Source organism: Pelmatolapia mariae, linkage group LG10_11 (genome assembly GCF_036321145.2).
Source record: "Pelmatolapia mariae isolate MD_Pm_ZW linkage group LG10_11, Pm_UMD_F_2, whole genome shotgun sequence".
Lineage (NCBI taxonomy): Eukaryota > Metazoa > Chordata > Actinopteri > Cichliformes > Cichlidae > Pelmatolapia > Pelmatolapia mariae.
Genome location: NC_086236.1, coordinates 16,194,331 through 16,216,341, shown reverse-complemented (window position 1 = coordinate 16,216,341; position 22,011 = coordinate 16,194,331). Strand labels below are relative to the sequence as shown.

The 22,011-nt window shown below is 41.9% G+C and overlaps 4 long non-coding RNA genes across 5 annotated transcripts; 1 reads left to right on the top strand and 3 right to left on the bottom strand.

Annotated features, from left to right (window-relative positions):
• Window positions 1–488: 488 nt before the first annotated feature.
• On the top strand, window positions 489–1,848 carry LOC134637561 (uncharacterized). Its single transcript, XR_010095134.1, has 4 exons — window positions 489–601; window positions 851–975; window positions 1,080–1,181; window positions 1,324–1,848. It is a non-coding gene; the product is annotated as an uncharacterized LOC134637561 (long non-coding RNA).
• Window positions 1,849–6,055: 4,207 nt separating this feature from the next.
• LOC134637560 (uncharacterized) lies at window positions 6,056–9,282 on the bottom strand. Of its 2 annotated transcripts, none has more exons than XR_010095133.1 (3): window positions 9,057–9,282; window positions 6,855–6,959; window positions 6,056–6,098 (listed from the first exon to the last, which is right to left on the bottom strand). It is a non-coding gene; the product is annotated as an uncharacterized LOC134637560 (long non-coding RNA). The 2 variants fall into 2 exon arrangements; XR_010095132.1 differs by having other exon boundaries at window positions 6,077–6,098; window positions 6,848–6,959.
• Window positions 9,283–17,526: 8,244 nt separating this feature from the next.
• LOC134637565 (uncharacterized) lies at window positions 17,527–19,140 on the bottom strand. The gene is made up of 5 exons (XR_010095138.2): window positions 19,115–19,140; window positions 18,850–19,001; window positions 18,702–18,734; window positions 18,215–18,397; window positions 17,527–17,733 (listed from the first exon to the last, which is right to left on the bottom strand). It is a non-coding gene; the product is annotated as an uncharacterized LOC134637565 (long non-coding RNA).
• A 37-nt stretch (window positions 19,141–19,177) lies between these two features.
• On the bottom strand, window positions 19,178–20,438 carry LOC134637563 (uncharacterized). Its single transcript, XR_010095136.1, has 3 exons — window positions 20,330–20,438; window positions 19,529–19,640; window positions 19,178–19,217 (listed from the first exon to the last, which is right to left on the bottom strand). It is a non-coding gene; the product is annotated as an uncharacterized LOC134637563 (long non-coding RNA).
• Between the last annotated feature and the right edge of the window lie 1,573 nt (window positions 20,439–22,011).

Below are 22,011 nucleotides of genomic sequence, written 5' to 3'. Positions count from 1 at the left end.
GACTTTGGTCACGGTTGCATAATATTTTAATAATATACAATTATTTTTTGTAATTCATATTTTTTCTGTTAATCAAAAATTTACTTTGTGAAATTTGTATTTGAGAATGCAGAATGTGACAATATATTTTTGTTCAATATTTAATTTCTTTCAGTTGCAATTGTTAAATCAAAAATAAATAAAAAATATATTCTAATTTAGCAAACTAATTTATCAAAAATATATATACATATATCTGTATTAGTTTTAATACATTAATTTGACACCTGTATTGAAAATACCATATTGAATTCATACAGAATCAGTATGGTATCATTGTTTGTCTGATTGCTGAGACTAAGAGCTAGTTTGATCTGTTTAGATCTAAAGTATCCAAAGTTGAGCCCTAATGTTTCTTCACCCTTGTGTGTGTGATATGTGATTTCCTACATGCTGACAGAGCAGAGCGGCAGTTTGTGCTCACAGATGATGACGGTGCGGAGAGACGGTGGTGTTTCCTCTGAAGAACTAGCAGAGTCACCAAGGGCACGAGTCCATCTCACCACCTTGACTTGCTGACTGATGCTCGTCTGCACTGCACAGAGGAAATCAACTGACCGAGGTTTGTCCAGTGCAGTGTTATGAAATGTATATTTGTTTTATGCTTACAGATATGTTTTTCTTGACAGAGGCTCTGCAGAGGTTAGACAAAGCAGAGAAAATATGTGCTTTACATTTTACTGTGATTTACTGGGACATTTGTTGCCTGATGTTTAGCAGGAATGGAGGAATGGAATCAAAGGGAGATGTTTTTGATGTTTTTGTAATGTGAGTAAATCTTCGGTATTATTTATTTGCTTGGTTATTTTAGGAGTGTTTCTGGGTGAGGGAGAGAGGAGTCATCATCCAGGTAAAGTGACGTGGATCAGTGGACACACTTGTCTCCCCTTTAAAGGAAATACTCTTAGAGAGAGACGATCCGAGTCATCCCTAAATGTTAGTGCTTTCAAATACACAAACATTTTTAAAGGACAAAAACGAACATCCAACTTTGACTGTAATACAATTAAATTTTTGCATGTATGTTTTCAAACTCTCAGATGGGCAGGATGTCAGTCTTGGACTGTCTAACCTGCCGGAGCAGCACTGAATGACCACCACACATGAGCATGTTCCTGCAACATTCAGCAGCTTTGCTTTTGGTAAGTAGAGTTAGCTAACTACAGTTACTATAAACACATGATATCCATTTCTAACAGCCTGGTTACTTCCTGTCAGTTTTTTTAGAAACCATGTGGTCACCTGACCTAACACTGTTTCTTCTTCTTCCCCTTAATGTTGAAGTGTCAAATGTCAAACAGCTGGAGAGGAAACTAAACCAGTGTACTGGGATGTTTCACCAACGCGTGCCAGATGCTGTTCCTTCATGGTGACATCACCAGAGACAGCCCCGCCCACCTCAGGACCTCGCCATTGATCATGATGATTATAATCGGAACTAAGACTGTACAAATCCACGACCAGAATGTTTAGATGCTTTCTAATTATTAATGAATACTGAGAGCCTCTTTCTGTGTTTTGTCTGTTTTGGGTTTTTTTTTTACCTCATTTGTTACTAACAACGTTCACCAAACTCACACAGTTTACATTCTGTATGTTTCCATCTTTACCAGCCACACTCTGCCTGCATTTAGAAAACAAACCTTAGAAATCGTCGTTTTTCTCTTTTGTAATTTTGTAATTCAGTGAATATACTGCGCTGCTTCCTTTTATTGCATCACACATTGCTTTAAGTTTTTCAGTGTCCAGTTACTTTTTACTGCTGTTTGAATTCACTGTATGTTTGACCCTGTAGACTGTTTGATGGACTGCTTGTCTTCCTGTTTGTAACCGCTGCCTGTTTTTGACTAAAGATTTGGATTTCTGACAGTAACACAGCCTCTGCGTGTCCTCCCTTTGTGTCCTCTTCCTCTGTGAATGTGTTGCATGTGTCACAGATTCATTTTATTAACAGCTTTCCCACAGTGAGTTGCATCAGCATTCATTCACAGCACATTTCAGAAGGATTCAGATTAATACATTGATCTTACAGTCAGAATTATCCTGACAGACTGCCACTGTAAATTATCTTTCATCAGGTCAATTTTAAAGTTCAGTATTTCAAAGCAGGAGTTATGAAGAATCATACTGGCATTAGGACTGTAACAATATGTACTAACAAAGTCAAAGTTTTTTAATTATGCTAGAATATTGGAAGACAATCAACTTTTAGTGTTTTCTGCATATTAATTATACTGAAATAGAGATGGTGACCCTAACTGTACAGAAGTGTACTAAACAACTGACAATCTAACAAACATTATTGGCCTGAGCCGTCATGCACAGTGAGTCTGATCCCGTGAGAGTATGACAAGCATGTTTCTGGTCAGTTTGGAAGAAATAATATCACAATGTAGATCTTTTTTTCAATATTCCTTCTCTTTTACAACATGAACTGTGATCAAAGCTACTTATGTTCACAGCATGTAATAATAGTGACAGTCCAGGGCATTGTGGTCTGTTGAGCTAGGGTTAGGGTTAGCATTTCTGACATATGTCTGACATATTACTCTTGCTGGATATAACAAACACCTAGGAATTCATATTATAATTTGATTTTCATGAAATATTCATATTCAGTATCAGTCATTTTATATTATAACCACGTATCCACCCAGGCTCATGGTGGGGCAGGGCTCTGTCCTGGGATGCTTGAGTGAAAGGTAATGTACACCCTGACCAGGTATCCAGTCTGTCAGAGTTGTTTTCAATATTTGGTTCAAAAATATGAGTGAAAACAAAAATCCAACAAGGATTCTTGCATATGATGGATGAAGTCTGTCTTTGACTGTATTGTCCAGCTGATCCATCAAACCCCCAGCAGGTAAACCTTATTCATGACATGGTAACAATGTAAAAAATTAAACAGCAATAGTCTAAATCTAAAGTGCATTCTAAACTCCTCTTCAATAAATTATTTGGATGTGCAGTGAGTCATTCAGGACTGTAAAACGTGAACTACAGAACCCAGAGTCTTCATCATTAAATCTCTGGTTGCTTCATTTTTCTATCCTATATCAGATACTTTAAAGGTTTTAGTAAAGTTGCATTCTCATGGTGAGGCAAAGTGCTTTATGTGTGTGTGCGTGTGTTTCATGAACGGCTGTAAAAGCCCTTTAATTAAAGAACAAAGCGGGGTTTGAGTTCGAGTTACGGCAGACTGTGGCTACTTCTAAACGGAACGCAGCCTTCCTACGGCGGACAGCTAATAACAGGAATCGGACGCGCGGTCCACCCTAGTCCACAGCAACCACCATAGCAACAGCCTAGCATGACTTTAAAAACATATTCTGTCTTCATAACTATCAAAAACGTGAAATGATTTGTAAAGCATGAAAGTGTTACAGCTGCAGAGAGCTATGGCGGTATCTTTGGAAGCTGTTTGCTTAGCTAATAATATACGATGTAACCATGGAGACAGTCAGTCACGTGAGCTAGCGGTGCATGTTTACTACAGTGATTAAGGTGATTGTGTGCACAGCGTCCACACGCTGCAGAGGGTAAAGACATTACTTCAGTATTGTTTTATATTTATATATTTTTCTTGTGTTGACCATCACCTCAGGTTCACCATTACAGTTTCAGCATACAAATGTACACTGTCTAAATATGAACACATTCAAAAAAATCATGTCTCAGAAATAAGCACAGCTGTTCATGTTTGTCATTATAGTTTTATTTGTAAGAAAATTGTGAACTTCAAATTGTTTATCAAGTCAAAGAACATTTGACACGTCTGAGTCATTCCTTTGCCCTGTGAGAGCTGGAATAAATATATATCCTGACAGGTACAGTTGAAACAGTAGATACAGGTAGAAATGGGATCAGATTAATCTTTGCTTAGTCAGACACGTCCTGTGTTGGCCTTAACCCAAATTTCCCTCGGGGTCAACCTTCAGGATCAATAAAGTTTTATTGAATTGAATTGAATTGAATCATATTAAATAACAAACAATAGCACGATTTTGCACCCATTTCCAAATTGTAGTCAAGCAGCCCAGTCTCATAAATAGGTAACAGAAATGTCTCTAATGTAGACGTGTACAGTGTAGTGTAAGCATTAAAAGACCATAAAGGAAACACTACTATTTATGTGAAACTAATTGTAATAAAAAATGAGCAGGTGCTTTACAGATTTAAAAGAAAGAATCTGAAAACAACACTTTTTTGGTCTAAGTGGTCAAAGTAGAAAACAGAACTGATGTTCAAGAACAAACCGTAGCATGCACTGATATTACACATCTCGATTGTTGTAGTGAACAGACATGTTGCTTTTAAAACCGCATGCAGTATGTGACCATGACTGTCCACTGAGACCATGAACGCCACTTCGCTGAAGTCTTCTTCTTCTTCTTCTTCTTGCCATCAAAATGGAAGCAGAAAGAGCACGAGCTGCTTTGATCTACAGAAAGGAAAAAGAACATATGAGCTGAAACCATTAAGATAGAAACAATCGTTCAATGCAGTGTCTCACATAGCTTAGCCTGTTACAACTGTTGATATAAGCTCAGTACAGTTAACACAGTGTCAGGGAACTCCAGTGTGGGAACTAGTGGCTTTAGGTTTGTAGTCATTTAACTTTCATCCATTCATTCATTTAATTCAGGAGGAAGAAATGTCAGGTTGGTGCAGGCTGGTTACATGCATTTGGTCCCATGCTGTCTTTAACCAAATGATTTGGTTCACTTTATGGCTGGGCTGTATGTGGGGTTATATCATGTTATTTGGGCAGGAGTACCTGTCCTCTGTTAGGCTTAGAAAGTTTCTCCAAGGGTTTCTCCATAAGCAGAGCTTCTAACTCTTTTAGCTTTTAGCACATCTGTAGCTGTGCAGGCTGACAGCTTTTTGGTGGCTCTTTTTACCCCACACTGGTTGTGAGTGTGTAAACAGCCCCACTAGTTCTTTTGGGTTGCAGTTAACTTGGGAGAAAGGGGTGGGTCTGCCAGGACTAGATGAATAAAAATGATCTGGGATACATAAATTTCATAATGCATGCATATATCTCTATCAGTTAAACCTGGCCTGAGGGCTGCCATTTTTACATTCAGTTATTTCTCTTAGAAATGCTGGATCTAAATAATGAATGTGTTACAGTCAAACTGACACTGGTCAGTGTAAATGGCTCATTGGGACATAGAAACCTTTAAATTAAATACCATCACCTGATATCGAGTGTCAAACAATATCAAAGCTGTAAAAGCTGTTTAGAGTCAGAATTTATAAAAACTATGATTGTAAATAAAATCAAACAGGTGAGCTTTTCTCTTTGTGCTGAATATCAACACTGTGACTTCTTAGACTGTAAGCTTTACTTCAGCACAGTTGTAGAAGCCGTCACTCCAAATGTCTTTTGATAACAAGAAAAAAATACCTTGTCAGTACACGGCCTGAAGTTCTTCTCCAAACATCTTCTGCCATCGGCTTTGTCTGCTGGTTTGAAGAAAATAGACCACAAAAAGATGATTTAGTCACTTTGTCTGCATCATGCAGGTCGAATGTGTTGTGCAACGATGTTAAATAGCCGTCGTTATCCCTCTGCTGTGTCAGTAGGATTGTACTGTACAGCATCTCATTGACATGTGAGGAATGCTTATGTAACACGATAACAGACGTCTGGTCTTACATCATTAAAATATAAAGGGCAGGAGATATTTAGATATTTTTATATTTATATTACATTTTATAGCTGACAGATATTACTAAATAGATAGAATTTACTAAATGGTTGATGTACATGAAAAATATGTCCATAATCACAAATGACCATAAGAGCCAGTAGAATTAATTCAACTAGACACTCAAAAGACGTCCTTAAATGCTCTTTAAGTGGCAGAACAAATGAACAAACAGTTAATCGGTTACTTGAGATGAAATCTGCTCAGCTACTTTGAAAACAGCTTCTAACTGGTTCCTCCTTTAACAGGATGACTGCTCAGGGGTAAGGCCATCATGCAGTCCAGCAACCTTTATGGTCCTGCTTTGATTCACCAGGAACTAATAGGGAAACCTTTCAGCGCCTCCTGTGAAAGACAGGGATAAACACAAACATTTATTAACATGTTCCACAGTCTTCCAGTTTGATTTTCTCATCCTGTGGACAACAACGTACAGAGATGCAGGTTTATTGTTAACTTTTGTAAGGTTTCTTTACTGAACATATCCAGCTGCAGCTCCACTGTGATCCTGAACTGGATAAGCACTTAAGAAAATGTGTCAATAAATGGACATACATCAGCTTACTATATTTATCCAAACAGACGGGACCAATAATGCTTCACTGAGTTAGAGACTTTAACAGTCTCTTCTATGTAAGAATGTCTCATGCTGATGGACCTGCAAACTTGACAACAAAGGTTTTTCAGACTACATGTAGCTGTCCTCTATGTCAGCTAACACATTTACATTCATGTCACACTTATTTCTGCTTTCCCATTTTTAACATTATTACTTACATTTTGATTGGATACCTTGAGTTTGTAAATGATCAGATTACATAATTGGAATACAATTCAATATAATTCATGTATCCAATTCAAGGTCGCGGGAGGATGAAGCCTATCCCAGCTGATACAGGACAAAGACAGGCTGCCAGTTATTGCAGGGCAAAGACAATACGTGTAACAGAAAATCCACTTAAATGTTTGATATTTCTAATAATAATCATAATTATGACTATTATTTGAAATATTATTTAAAGGTTTCTTTATAAATACATTTCAATTTTTTTATAACCCCTAGAATATAAACCTGAGCTGTTTCAGATTCTGACCTCTGACCTCAGTGACCAGGCTGTGTCCTCACTGCAGCTCCCTCTTGGAAGTACGTCTGCTTCTTGTCTTCCCCCAGTGATGACCGCCTGCCCTTAATATCACGTACTGTACCTGAGGAACAAAAAAGGACAAACACTTGCCTTCATTTAAGAAGTACATTCATACAGAGGTAATCTATGGAAACACACTAGTTCACCCTTTGGGAGGAATCAGTTCCCGTGAAACATTTCTGTAAATCAACATCGTGGAGAATGAAATGAGTTCTTCAGGTGACTCAGCAGTTCCACACTGACAAATGAAACTTCTGTGGAAGAAGAATCTGGATTTTTTTGATTTCCAATCCAGTTAAACTATTAAGGATTAAGCAACAGTGCTCATCTTTGCTCTTCTGAAATCTGTGTTAAGCAACAACAAACATAAATTAGTAACAAAAATACAGCTGAGTAGAGGCTTTACAAACCACCAGCAGCCATAATGCTAAATTTTAATCTTCAAATGTTTCTGAGCCGTCTTCAACCTGCTTTTAACACATTAAAGTCCCACAGTCAATGCAGCCTGACTCAATCCTAAATGTTCAGCACACACAGAGACACAGAGGTACTGTTTAAAGTTTAGTGTTAACCTGAGTCACTGATCATTTACAGTATTACAGAGTCTGGCAGTCTTTGCATGATTTTCCACGTCACTGTAAGTTTCTAGCTGACTCTCAGGTGTGACAGGTGTGCCAGCAGGAAAGAGTAATAAGAACCTGCATCCTGAGGTTTGTCATGCAGGATTAAAAGAGCCAGGCTTTGTTCACACAGCTAGGGTTGTATTTTACACTGACCCTGGGTCAGTATAATAGTGATGCGCGAATCATGAACGAATCGTTCAATACTCGAGAATCACTTTACTGACTCATGAATCATGATTCACAAGCCCAACTGACTCACTGACTCATCCCTGTTGCTGTTAGCAGCAATATATCTAGCTTATAATTAAAATTGTGGAGAAAAACACAACATCCAGTATCTTAACAAAAACATTTCTGCTCTGAACTGGAAGAAAAAACCGAGTAGAAGCTCACATCAAGACAATAGCTCCTCGGTTCACAGTAGCATCGCTCTGCTAACATGCTAACAGCACATTTGAGCTACTCACCCCCTCCTTTCCTGTGCTGAATCGTAGAGCCAGCGAGTCACTCAGGACTCGCTAACCCCCTCCCTCCTGTGCTGAATCGTAGAGCCAGCGAGTCACTCAGGACTCGCTCACCCCCTCCCTCCTGTGCTGAATCGTAGAGCCAGCGAGTCACTCAGGACTCGCTCACCCCCTCCCTCCTGTGCTGAATCGTAGAGCCAGCGAGTCACTCAGGACTCGCTAACCCCCTCCCTCCTGTGCTGAATCATAGAGCGAACGAATCACTCACTCACTCACCCCCTCCCTCCGGGCTCACAGCTTCTTCTTGGTTGGCAACCAATGTTAAGGCACATTACCGCCCCCTGGCTCACGGCTCAGTGGACATTTAGATGAGAAAATATATACTTGACACATTTAAGGAAAATACTAATAAAATAATGTTCCCTTTAGAAATTTTTTTGCTCTTTTTTGCTTTATAAAATTGTTGTTTTCTTTTAGAATCACTCATCTTAGCAGTAGGATTTACATGAAAAGAGAAAAGAAATTAAGTTTGAGTGAAAATGTACATTTTTTGCACTCTCTGGTCAACTGACTCAGTGAATCAAATGACTCAAAAAACCCGATTCACTTTGGTGAGTGACTCATTAAAACTCGATTCAGTAAAAAGAATCAAATTTACCATCACTACAGTATAAGTATGATACAGTTTAAACGAAGCACTGAATCTTGCACATATTCATTAGAGATGCATTGAAGCTAATCGGGATATTTACTGTCAATCTGTGGCTGCGATTAATCACTTTACTGGAAACTTTATTAACTAGTAACTTCATCAGTCATGACAGAAGCTAATATTTCTGTCCTAACATCGTTTAAACAGTAATAGCTTTACTACAATATAAGCTAACGTTTACACCGTAACTTTAAGCTAGCACCATAAAGACGGTAAAACACGTAATAATATCTACAAATGCATCATAAAGCTGTTATATTAGCACTCGGTGTATTACTAACATAACCACATTAACATTATTGACACTCGCTGACTTTTAATAGTCATTCTATAAATGCTGTCCGTTTAAATGGCCTTACCTGTAACACTGCTGTATCCACCGGATTCCAGCCAGAGTGGATTCTGGAGTCTTCCACGCTCCTGTCAGTGATCCTCCATCTGGATGGATGATACCAACCTTCTGAACAATCTAGCAGGTGGATGGCCCATATCTATGGGACTGATTTCTGCTAATAACGCCCATTGTATGGACTGATAACAGCCGAAGCGGGTGAATAAAGTCACCCGGTCGCTAGCTGTGCCATTACCCAGCATCCACCTCTCCCTCCATAAATGCAATAAACGATACAAAAGTAATGGCCTATAATTAATTTATCTGCTGTTTCTCAGGTAGTTGTTTACATTATATAATATATTGTGTTCAGTACACGTCACTACAATGTGATTTTGGAAATGTATAAATATACGAACAACAGGCTCTTCCGCGGCAATCTCTTGTCGTCAATAAACAACGTTTAGGGATCAGTATAGTATTCAATAGGAGGACCCTGCACGTCAATTCTCGACGCCAGGGGGGTACCCTGCGCGTCGATAAGTGAAGCAGAGGGAGCCTGACCATGAGTCACACATTTGACGAGTTGGGAGTGAGAACGTGTTGCTCTTATACATCAGCACTAAGGGAACACTGAATGACCTGGTGGTTTTTGTCCATAAAACTACTCATCTAAGATTACCACAAAGTAAAAGATCTCTCAGCAAAATTATGCAACATTTTAGGCACTATTGCCCCGATCAAATCAGTGAGCTGGGACTTTTTAGTCTAAACATGAACTACTGTTACAGCAACAGACATGGACTACTGGTGTCCCACACAACAACTCAATGTCCACTATGTGAAGGAGCCGAACACGTCTTCTCCTCTCGTTAACTGAGATAAACTGCTGGCATATTTGTTTTATATCTATACTGTCCAGTCTCTCCTGGTGGACATGGCAACACGTTATTCATGGTTATATACAATTTTAGACTGATGTGGGCCAAAGCCTAAAACGATGTGCTGGGAGTTTGCTGTTCTCACCGGCTCAGATATTTGAAGTTTACACATCTACATTCTCGCCTGAAAATATGTTAAAAGTTTATTTTGCGACCCAGAAAGAGTAATAAGAGTAATATTAAAGCCAATTAGCTGCAGTAGTAGTAGCCATTGTTGGAATCTGGAATTGGCTGGGACAAGCTGGGATATGGTTTTTCAATTTTGCTGTCCGGGTGGAAAAAACGGGAGAAATTCGGGAGAATGGTGGCTCCGGGAAATTTTCGGGAGGGGCACTGAAATTCGGGATTCTCCCGGAAAAATCGGGAGTGTTGGCATGTATGGCCTAGCATTGCCTGTAACGTTATTGTGACGGACACATTTTATGAGTGAACTTGACTTTAAGTGACTTACAGGTTTCTTTGAAAAATACTTTCTTATATCCAGGTTCTTCCTTTTTGCTGTCATCCTCCTCTCCTCCTCGCAGCGCAGGCTTGCCGCTGCTAAAACTAAACAGAGCTCCCTGAAAGGCACAGCCAATCACATTGGCCATATTTGTCACATGAGGTAGGACTCCAGTAGAGAACGTAATTTAACTCTTTCTGCACCGCTGGGTGAATGAGACGTTGACAGATCGTTATTTCTTTCTATCGGGTTTGTTTTTCTTTACTCAAAGAGATCAAATTATTGGTGGGGACAATTCAATAATCGCTGGATATTGGTGGGGACATGTCCCTTCGGTCCATGCCAAATCTACGCCCTTGGTGTATAGCACATTAGTAAACATTAAAAACCCATGTGAATATAACTAAGGACATTCTGCTGACAGTTCAGGTAAAGTGATAAGTTTTGACACAGGCCGTTGGTATTTATGTTCCCCAATGGCGACTTCAGCTACTCGCACCTGTCCATCCGGGCTGGGAAACACCTGTGTTACCTGTCCTACGGGCCACGAAGCCCATGGCAGCTGATAGTTCACCACCATGACAATTTGTCCCACTTTCAAAAGTGGAGTATTCTGGTTCCACTTCTGGCGATGCTGCAGTCCAGGCAGGTAGCGCTGAGTAAACTGAGTCCAGAACTGATCCGCTATGACTTGGCTGTGACGCCGTTTGCGCCTTCCAAGTTTTTCTCTGGTGCCATAAACTGCCTGAGCAAGGGAAGCATCACGCCGCCCCATGAGCAGCATATTTGGCGTGATCGGGTCAACATCTGCAATATCCGAGGAAACATATCCCAGTGGTTTGGAATTAAGTATGCCCTCTACTTCAATAAGAACAGTAAGCAACAAATCCTCTGGGACCGCTTGACCTTTGAGAGCTACTTGAAGTGCAGATTTGACTGAACGGATCTCCCGCTCCCAGGCTCCCCCAAAATGTGGAGCATGCAGAGGGTTGAAGCGGAAAGTGATGCTCTGTTCACTGAGCTTCTCCTGCAGTCGTGGCTCCATCGCTTTGAATGCCTCTTGCAGCTCTCTGTCTCCTCCTCTGAAATTGGTGCCCTGATCACTCAGTATTTCAAAGGGTTTTCCTCTTCGAGAAATAAATCTGTGCAGAGCCATGAGAAAAGGAGTCAGTGTCCATACCAGTGAGGAGGTCGAGGTGAATGCAGCGGGTCGTAAGGCATTTAAATATAATGCCCCACCGTTTCTCTTGTCTCCTGTCTATCTTTATAGCGAAAGGGCCAAAACAGTCAATTCCTGTGGACCAGAATGGTGGCTGATGTAATCGCAAGCGGGTAGCAGGGAGATCAGACATCTTCGGTGAAACAGGCTTGGCTCTCCACTTCTTACACTCCAAACAGCGATGCTGATGCTTCCTTATAGCCTGTCTGCCTCTTAAAATCCAATACATGCGTCTCAATTCGGCAAAGACATGTTCTGGGCCAGGGTGCAGGAGACGTGTATCATAGTCTTTGATGATGAGCTGAGTAGTAGGGTGGTATGGTGACAACACGATAGGATGCAGAGCGTCAATGTCCATCTGCTCTGCTCGCCGGAGACGTCCACCTACTCGTATGAGGCCAAGCTGACTGTCATATTCTGGAGAAAGGCTGCTCAGTCTGCTGGTTTTTTTTGCACCTCTGATTTCTTTAACTCAGTGTTATCTTCAGTGTCTGTACTCACGGTAGGTCGTGCTGGCCACTGCTCGGATGCTTGTCTCAGGAAGGGGGGCCCATCCATCCACTGGCTAGGTTTTGACAGCTTACGTAATGGTTTTCCCCGGGTGATGTCATCTGCTGGGTTCAAAGCCGAGGGGACATACCTCCAGCTGGCGGCCTCAGTCAGCTCCTGTATTTCGGCAATACGAGCACCTACAAATACTTTATAGTGGCAGGACTCGGACTGGATCCAGTTCAACACAGTGGTAGAATCGGTCCATAAAGTAGTCTCACTAATGGGCAGAGTAAGCTCACTGAGGAGGAGTCTAGATAGTTGTGCGCCAGCCAGTACAGCACACAGCTCCAAACGGGGAATCGACAACTTCTTGCGGGGGGCTACACGTGATCTAGCCATGATAAAGGCAGTGTGGACCTCATGTTTTGCCGATTTAAATCTCAAATATGCCACTGCTCCGTAAGCACTCTCTGATGCATCACAGAATACATGCAGCTGAAAAGTTCCCTCTTGGGTTGCTGGGGCTGTGTAACATCTAGGCAGACAGATTTCTGGTAGATACTGTAGCTCACTCACCCACTCTTGCCACTGCTGGAGTAACTCGCCCTCGATAGGATCGTCCCAGTTCCTATCGTTCTGCCACAGACGTTGAACAATAACCTTTGCCCGGGTCGTGAAGGGGATGATGAAACCCAGTGGGTCATATTGAGAGGCGAGAATGCTGTAGATGTTTCTCATGGTTGAGTCCTGAGGAACCACTGGCCGACATCTGTAGGCGATCTGGTCTGTGGAGCAGTGCCATGCCAAGCCTAGGGTTGGTTCTTGGGGATCTGGTTGGTGTTCAGTCAACCACAGCTCGCAGGTAGGGGACTTTGCTTCAGAGGGGAGACGAGCAATGGCCTCCGGATAGTTACTGGCCCACTGTCGGATTTCGAAACCACCAGTAGATAGCAACTCTCTGATGTTATCGACGAGTGGTCGTGCCTGTTCAGCAAAGGGCAGAGATTGTAAGCAGTTGTCAACATAAAATGAGCGCAGCACTGAGTCTAGTACTTGTTCATTGCCATCTTTATGATCCTGCACATGGCGCTGAAGAGCATACGTGGCACAACAGGGGCTGCATGTGGTTCCAAAGGGCAGGACACACCACTCATAAATGTCCGGGCTCCGATCTCTCTCCATATCTCTCCACACGAATCTCAGCAGAGGCCGGTCATAAGGAAGAAGCGGCACCTGATGGAACATACCTCGTATGTCCCCACTCACTGCAACAGGGTGCTCCCTAAATCTCAACAGGACACCTATTAAGGATGGACCAAGAGTTGGACCTGGTAGCAGCTGATCGTTAAGGCAGTGTCATGGTCCTGAGTCTGTCTACTCAGTGTTTTGTGTTTCTTTATATTATTTCCTGTGCTTGTTTATCCTGTTATCTTTGGTTGAGGTTTGCCATTTGTTAAGGTTTTGTTCTGTGCCTGTCTGCTCCCACTTCTGTGTTCCTCCGTCTGTCTATGGTGTCACTGTGTCCGCTCGTGAGTCTGCCTGTCGAGTTCAGTGTCCTGTCTGGTTCTGTGTCTGTGTTTCCTGTTTTATTCTGAAAGTTCATGTCTCATGTCAGTGTGTTCAGTTTTACCTCTCCCCTGTCTCGTTAGCCTCATTTCTCCCAGCTGTGTCTCCCTCCTGTTGCCCATTCCCTGATTACTGGTGTGTGTATTTAAGCCCTGTGTGTTCTCCTGCCTGTTGCCGGTTCGTCTGTGTTGCTCTGTGTCAGTCTGTGTTGCTCTGTGTTCCATGGTTCCTGTTCGTCGTCTGCGTCTCTCTGCCTCTCATCCCTTTTTCGTATGTTCCCAGGTCTGTTATGTTAGTTCTCCCAGTTTAGGTGTCATCAGTTATTTGTCATACTCCACTGCTTGTTGGCCACTACTCCACCCTGTAAATAAACTTCACCAGCATTTTCATCCACTGCTTGCATCTTGGGTCCTCCTTCCTCCAACACCACACGGCTCGCCTCAGCAGCCGTGACAGGCAGTCTTGCCTGTATTGGAAGGAACAGTTGAAAACTATCCTAGGCTTATTGTTATGATGCACAATATGATGGGGAATGAACCAGGATTCATCTGTGCGGTTTGCCTCTTCAGGAGTGAGTTTTCTTACATAACCTGCTTGTTCCAGTTTGTGTATTTCTGCATTGTACACAGCTGCTAGATCAGGATCTTTAATCAGGTGCTTCTCTGTGGACCGAAGGAGAGCCATCACTGCTTCATGGCCAGTTCGTAGTTTAGTGGAGTCTCTGCGGAGGAGCAGAGGAGTAGCATAACGAGCTATCCCATCCACCTGTACACGTTCTGTGGTTTTCTGCAGTAACTCCAGTGCCTCTTTGTCTTGTTTAGAGCGAGTTACCTCTTTCTCTGATCGAAAGGGGAGCACATCTAACTGCCACAGCTTCTCAACGTTCTGTCTTAGCGCTTGAGAGGGAGTTGGTAACAGGGATGTGTGCAGACATGAAGCTTCAGTAGGTAGATGTAGAAAGGTAGCCGGTCCCTGGATGGCCCAACCGAGGTTAGTGTTGACAGCAACAGGGCTGCCTAGTGGACCAACTTTGACAGGTGACAGAGGGGTGATGAGCTGGACATTATCTGAGCCTATAAGAAGCATAGGCTGCACATCCTTAAATGCTTTGATGGGAACGTCAGCCAGATGCGGATATCTCTGACGGAGTATGTCCACTGGACAGGATTGTTTTGCCAGATTAAGTTCTTTAGCAGTAAAAACACGTCTGATGTGATGTTTGATTTGGGGAGAGCTGGGTGCACTTAGTTCGAAAGAAACAGATGCGCCTTGTAACTGTGACACCTCCTGCCTGATGGTTCGTAGTTTGAGGGACTCCTCTGTGATATTTAATTGCAGGTAATGAACTGCTGCAGATAGAACAATAGTCCACTCTGATTCATCGTCAAGAATGGCGTAGGTGGACAGAGATCGCCCATTATTGTGGAGGGTAACTGGGACCACTTTAAGCATAACTCTGTCTGAATGAGTGATTTGGTCCAAATATACCATACTGGAGGCTGTACTCAATGTCAGGATACTCTTGTTTGAGCTGGAGGCAGCTTCATGGAGGATCTGCAGGTGTTGGTCTCCACAGGTGGCACAAGGTTTCTTCAGATTGCAGCTGTCAGGCTGATGACTCCGACCACATCTCCAGCATCTCTTATTGTCATTAATCCACGTAATAATCTGTGTAGTACTCAGCTTGCTGAAGTCAGAACAGGAGCTCAAGTAATGTTCTGTACTGCTACAGAAGGCGCAGTAGGGCTTAAATTTCTCTCTTTTCTTCCCTTTCATAGGTTCTTTACTCTCAGTAGGGGCTGAAGCGACAGTCCTGTCACTGTTAAATCTATTTTCACTTGTTTAGCAGGAGTGGGGTCAGTGGAGGTTTGCCCGCTGCTGGTTTGCCTGGCGCCGCAGTGGTCATGTCAGTGGGGGAATCTGGGGGTTTCTCTGTAAATTTCACATTCAGTTGCTGCTTGTTAGGTGCTTGCTGAGATTTTAAGGTAAATTTTCCGCTGTAGAAAGAAGTTTTCTTCACACGCGGTGTGTACAATGGATGCTAATTTTTGTCACTTTTTACAGAATCAAATTCAAAGTAATGTCAGTACTTCCAAGCTTTAAACGCTGCATGGTCATACTCTCTCCCAAACTCCATATTATCCATTGTTGATCTACACACATAGCTGGACTGGCTATCGGGCACACCGGTCATTTGCCCGGTGGGCCAATGGTGATTTTTCGTTTTTATGGGCTGATGATTTTTTTTTTGTAACGGTATAAACTTTGAAAGGTGGTGGATTGGCCAGATGCTGGCAGATATGTAAAGACAACTCAGTTGTTTGATGGTGGCAGTGGCGGAGCTTCCACAGAGGCCAGCAGGTGGATGAGGGAAAGAGGAGGCAGGAGGAGGAGAGACCCGAGGCGGCCGCCGGTCCGAGTGTCAGGTGAACTGAACTTCAGGTAAGAAGTTATGACCTGCAGTCTATCTGGGTCAGATATAAACCAAGTTTAGGTGTAGTTTATTTTCGTTGTGCTGACTTTTTACAGTCAGTTACAATAACTCGTACTGCGTACTAGCTAGCATGACAGAGTTTCTATACTGCTAGGCGGGTGCTATGATGTTACTGATAGTGAAGTAGAGTTGCCAACCGTCCCGTAAAAAACGGAATCGACCAGTATTCAGAGAATATGTTACGCGTTTTGTATTGAGCTGAGAAGGAACGCAGTGTGTCCCATACTTCAGCTAAAATGGAAAAAGCTGGAGTTATTCTGTGCCTTTATGCTGCACAGCTGTCTCTTCTCTCATTCTCTCTCCTCCCTCTCCTGTTGCTACTTGAATTATGAAACTGATCAATGATTAGCTGATCGGTATTTCTGACGCAAGTCCCGTCTCCCAGGTTTGTTTATCGCTCACTTTGTGCCAGAAAGAAGAAACCAGCGGAGGTCGTGCTAAACAACAGCAGCACGTTTAAGCTTGATCAGCTGTTGTTAGAATTTATTTAATATTACTTTCTAGTATCAGCTGATGTTTGCTGGAGCCACAGCAGTAAAAGCTGCTGGTCATGATATCGGTTTAGATATGTGGTGAGAGGGAAACATGAAGATGAAACCAGGAGATGTCCTTACTGAATCATCAGAGGTGAGCAGGTGATGGAGAAACAAGTTTACCTTTTAGGTGACATGAATGAGTTGAAGGGAAGCTATTAACTGTTTCTGAGAAATAACACCAGGACCCCTTTCTAAGTAGCTGACAGCTGGTAACTGTGCAGGAGCGGGTCTAGCAAAGTTTTGCCAGGGGGGCCAGGTAGGGCATTAACAGGGAAAGGGGGGTACAAAGAAATACTTTTCTTTCTTATTCTCATTTAAAATGTCTAGCTTTTATTAAATACTTATCTGAATCTTACAACCAAAGTTTTTATCTGACATAAAATGCTTAGAAATCATACATATACCAACAAGACAGTGTATATCACTGTCACAACAGCATTTGTTTTCATTCAAAGGTTTTATGGCTTTTCCTATAATACCTGCCCAGATAGCAAGGAAACATTGAAACAATGTTGAGTCAATATCAGGCGACGTCATTGAATCAACGTTGAAGTGTGACATTGACCCAACGTCACTCTTGCACCCATTTTTAACGTTGAAACAACGTCAGGTTTTGATGTTGAATCAATGTTGAAACCTGACATTGATTCAACGTTATATTTTCTAACACTGTTGACATTGAAACAATGTCAGATTCTGATATTGAAACACTGTTGAGATATGGTATTGCTTTTCCACCTCTTTCGCACAGTTGCTTTTTATTGAAAAAAACAAAAAAACAAAAAAGGTCAATAGACATGTATCATTTGCAAAATACTTTATTAAAAGACAAAGTTTCCTATTTACATTTCTATGTTTCACGTCACTTTTTATTATTTACTCCGGGATGGGGATGGATGATGTGCGTCCTGCGTGCCACCCGTACGATCTGGATCATATCTGAGCCATTTCTGGACTGCTTGAGCAAAGACCAACTCAGACATAGAGTTCGCCCCTACCTGCTGCGCCAGGCCATCTAGGACAAAAATAGACACACACACAAAAAAACAAAGACAAAAAAAGGGAATTAGAGCACATGAATAAGCTCTTGTTAATTGTCTTCAGCAGGGAGAAAGTATGTAAACTCCTAGGCTGATAAACATGAAAGTCACCAGGCGGAAATCAGCAAACTGCCGCATTTGATTCCCAAAGAGCTATAAGCTGAAAATGTGATATGTCTTAGCATGGTGTGCCGTGTATCCTTTAAAAAAAAGAAACAGAAAAAGAAAACATAGGGCCCTCAGGCTGTACAAAGTGTACAACCCGAGGACAAAACAAGCCGAAGACCAAAGACTCCATCTCCAGATTAACCGGACATGAAAGTCTTGTTATTAAGAAAGACAAAGTAATATAGCAAAAAACAGACATAGGAAATGTGAAACGCACCCAGCACATCAATTGATCCCTTTATTTTTCACTTTAGGCTCAAAAAAACTACAATAAATGTTAAAACTTACCAAATATGCATCTGCACAGCGCTGTCTCTTTAAATGCCCTTTTTTGCTTTGTCTGGTCCTTGTTTTTTTCCCCTGCCCAGTTGAGTACAGAGGCCAGCTCCTTTGTAATGGCATAAACCATTACACGGCGGACTCGCACCTCCAGTGTGGTTCAGCAGCACCAATCAACGCAAAGCGTCTCACCTATAGACACATTTTATGAGATGGAATTAGCGTGTCTCATGTCTTAAATGTGTATGCAAGTGCTTGTGTGTTTACTTCATGTAATTGATGATAGAAACATGTCATTTGGTTTTCCCTAAAGCCTGGTTTTCAAGTCATACAAAGAATAAACCAAAGTATTGGCAGTACAATGTATTTCTATTCCCTTTTGTTGGATATTCATTTGTTAGTTCTTGTAACTGCTAAAAGTGTTTACTAGTTTTTGCCTGTTACATATATTTGTTATACCATGTAAACTGTGAAATTCCAAGATTTTCAAACTTGCCTTGTAATAGTGGCCTCACAGAGTCTCTGGAATCTACAGAAAAAAAAATCACAACAAGATGACATTCAGGAGTATAAATTGTTTTTTTTTTTTAGATAAGAGTACAATGACATTGTGATGCAGCTTTAAAGCTTTTTAAAAAGCATACCATCTATAGGGAAGACATCAGACTCTGCATGCTGGCGAGATCGCAAAGCTGTGTTGGTTTGTGCCGGAGTGGCGAAAGGTGCCGGGAGCTGGGTGGGGCATTATGATGGTTGCTATCAGTGGGCTGGGGGGCAGACTGCGGAGTGGTGAGGGCTGTTTAGAAAAAGATAATTTTTTAAGTATTTAAGAATACAGACAACTTGTCAAAAAAGTTTCCTCGTGTCAGACACAGATATGTACACAGACACTAGACAGTATTTTATTACCTGGTATTTTCACTCGAGGGGCCCGGGGAAACCGTTTTTTTGTAGGCTTTCCCCACAAAAAAACTCATCCTCTGAGTCCGTATATGTGTACAGGGGATTTGGTCTAAAGAAAAGAAATTAAAAACGGTCTTAAGTAATTGTAAATATGCTTTTGGCATATTGTTTCCTAAAGTTAGTTTGATTTCTAACAACACACCCAGGAAACAGAGATGTGCAAGAAGGTGCAGTATACAATGAATTTTTGAAGTGCACAAGTGTACACGGCTTTGCATTTTTAAAAAGTTTACAAACTTCCACTTTTTGGACTATATTATGTGGCGATATTGCAGTATGCAAGCACCACAGATACGTATAAAAGACAAGATCATAAATTCTTAACAATCAAAGATATGTTTGTGAATAAAAAGGTTTTACTTGTGCTTTCTTTTAAGACTGGTCTGAGTTTCAGCTTCGGACTGAAGGTCAGACGTATCACAGCGTTCACGTGGATATCTCTGAAGACTGCGTTCTGCTTCGTGAAATGCGCCTGGAAATACAAACACAATGTACGGCCAGACATACATTACGTGTGGACAAAAGGTGCAAACGCATAGAAAAATCAGCGGTTTCAAAAATACGCTGGTACGTGTGGACGTAGCCTTATTCATTATTTAAGGCACAAACGGAAAGTCATGTACGCGTGCAACGTAAAGTTAGGTGCGCGTACAACGTACAGTCACATGGGCATGCTGCGTGAGCATTCAAACTGAGTCTGAAGTTTTCGTGTGCGAATTGAAGCGAGTGCTCTCCAGTCATCAAAAGTAACAAAGTCATTGAACACGTTTATACAGTTAACTTTACGTTTATCAATCATATATCACAGATTTAGAATTTTTTGTAGTACTAAGCAACTACAGAGCGAAAGTCTGGGTCAAGCGCCGAAGCGACGGCAAGAAGAAAGGAAACCTCGAAGCGTTAAAGCTAGCTTTGTAAGGGAATATAACAAAGAAATTATGAAACGAAAATGTTTTCTTTGTTGATATACTTTGTTCGCAGTGCAATTTATTTGTTGCCGGATTGTAAGAAGTAGACACAATTTCGGGCTCCCACATTTTGTGGGAGCAACGTAAATAACAGTAAAAAACTCGTTAATGTACAACATTAACGAGTTTTTTACTGTTATTCAAATGCAAACATGGAAATAATGAGTAGGGAAAAAAAATCATTCATTCTTACCTTATACTAATCGTGGTGCAGGCCAGTGCAGTGCATGAACTGATGCCTTCTCCGGTCAATTCCGCTGAGAGTAAATCAAATGTCCCGCTCTACTGTAGAAGACAATGAATACCTGGGGGGATGTACCAATGTGAGAGGGGTGCTGCGGAATAGTCCAAGCGATCGCTGCTTTAATTTCCCGGTCAACTATACATAAATTGCACGTAGACACGATTTTTTAAAGCTGGTGAACTAGACCAAGTCATTGATAACAAATGAACAATAAATCTACTTTCTCTGGTACTTTATACCCGATCAGTTGCAAAGCAATTTAATGCTCAACTACAAATCGATGGTTTTTGATGGTGACCGGAGCCGAATGATCGTCAACTATAAATAGACGTTTTCTCGACGTTGTTGTTGTCACCTGGTCGACTATAAATAGATCAAATATCAATGACAAAAAAACAACGGTGAATCAACATTGTTACAACGTCTCTATAGTAAGACCGTCGGTTTACCACAGTATTTCAATGTTGTTACAACATTGGCATTTCAACCCCGACCATATACGACGGTTCGGATGAAAAATCAACATAGATTCAATGTCGTCTTGCTATCTGGGTGGTGGGCCAGTCTCTAGTCAAAATGCCTGGGCCGATTTTTTTGTTCCAGTCCAGCCCTGTCTACATATGCCTGTTGCTGCCATGGGCGTCGCATATGCTTACGCCATTGTCATCAGACACTCTCACAAACAAAATCACGACGGTTTAGTAATCAGTAAGGCAGCATGCTTATGGGAAAGTAACAGTAATCTAATTACATCTTTTGCAATAGTAATCTCTTACATTTCTTGTTACTTGAAAAAAGTAATCAGATTACAGTAACGCGTTGCTGCCCATATCTGGTTGAGAGTCCAGCTCAGGTCTTATGATACCTGCAGTCTCACCCAGGATGGTGGTGTCATCAGCGTATTTGATGACGATGGAGTTTTCCTTGGGTGGAGACACAGTCATAGGTGTACAGGGTAAAGAGTTTGGAGCTGGGACAGCAGCCCTGTGGAGATCCAGTGCTGATGGTGAGCTCAGCAGACACATGTCCTCCCATTCTCACTACTTGTGGTCTGTCTGTCAAAAAGTCCAGAATCCAGTTACAGGTGGGAGTCGGGATGCCGAGGTCTGTCAGCTTTAAATATTTAAATAAACGTGGGACTACTGCCTGGGATAGTCACAAGTTTAAGATATCAGTGTACACACCAGCTAGTTGTTCCCCATAGGCCTTCAGTACTCTGGGGGATCTCCATCAGGTCCCACAGCCTTGTGGGTTTTCTCCTTTTTGAGAGCTTTCAGGACCTGTGTGTGTGTCACTTGGAAGACAGTGTCTGTGGGGTCACAGGGGGGCTTTGAGGGTGTGTCTGTGTTCAGCTTGTCAAACCTGGCATAGAAGGTATTGAGGCTGTCTGGAAGGGTGGCGTCTCGGGGGTCTGTAGTTGTTGTGGTTCCCCTGGAGTTTGTGACAGCTTAAATTCCCTGCCACATGCTGCGCCTGTTGTTGTTGAGGACGTATCCTTCAAGTTGTTTTGAGTGGGCCCTCTTTTTGCTACTCTGATGGCTTTCTGCAGTTCGTAGCGGGCTCTCTTATACTCCACCTGATCTCCTGCCTTGAAAGCCTCCCTCCCTTCCCTGATTTTCAGCTTAATGTCT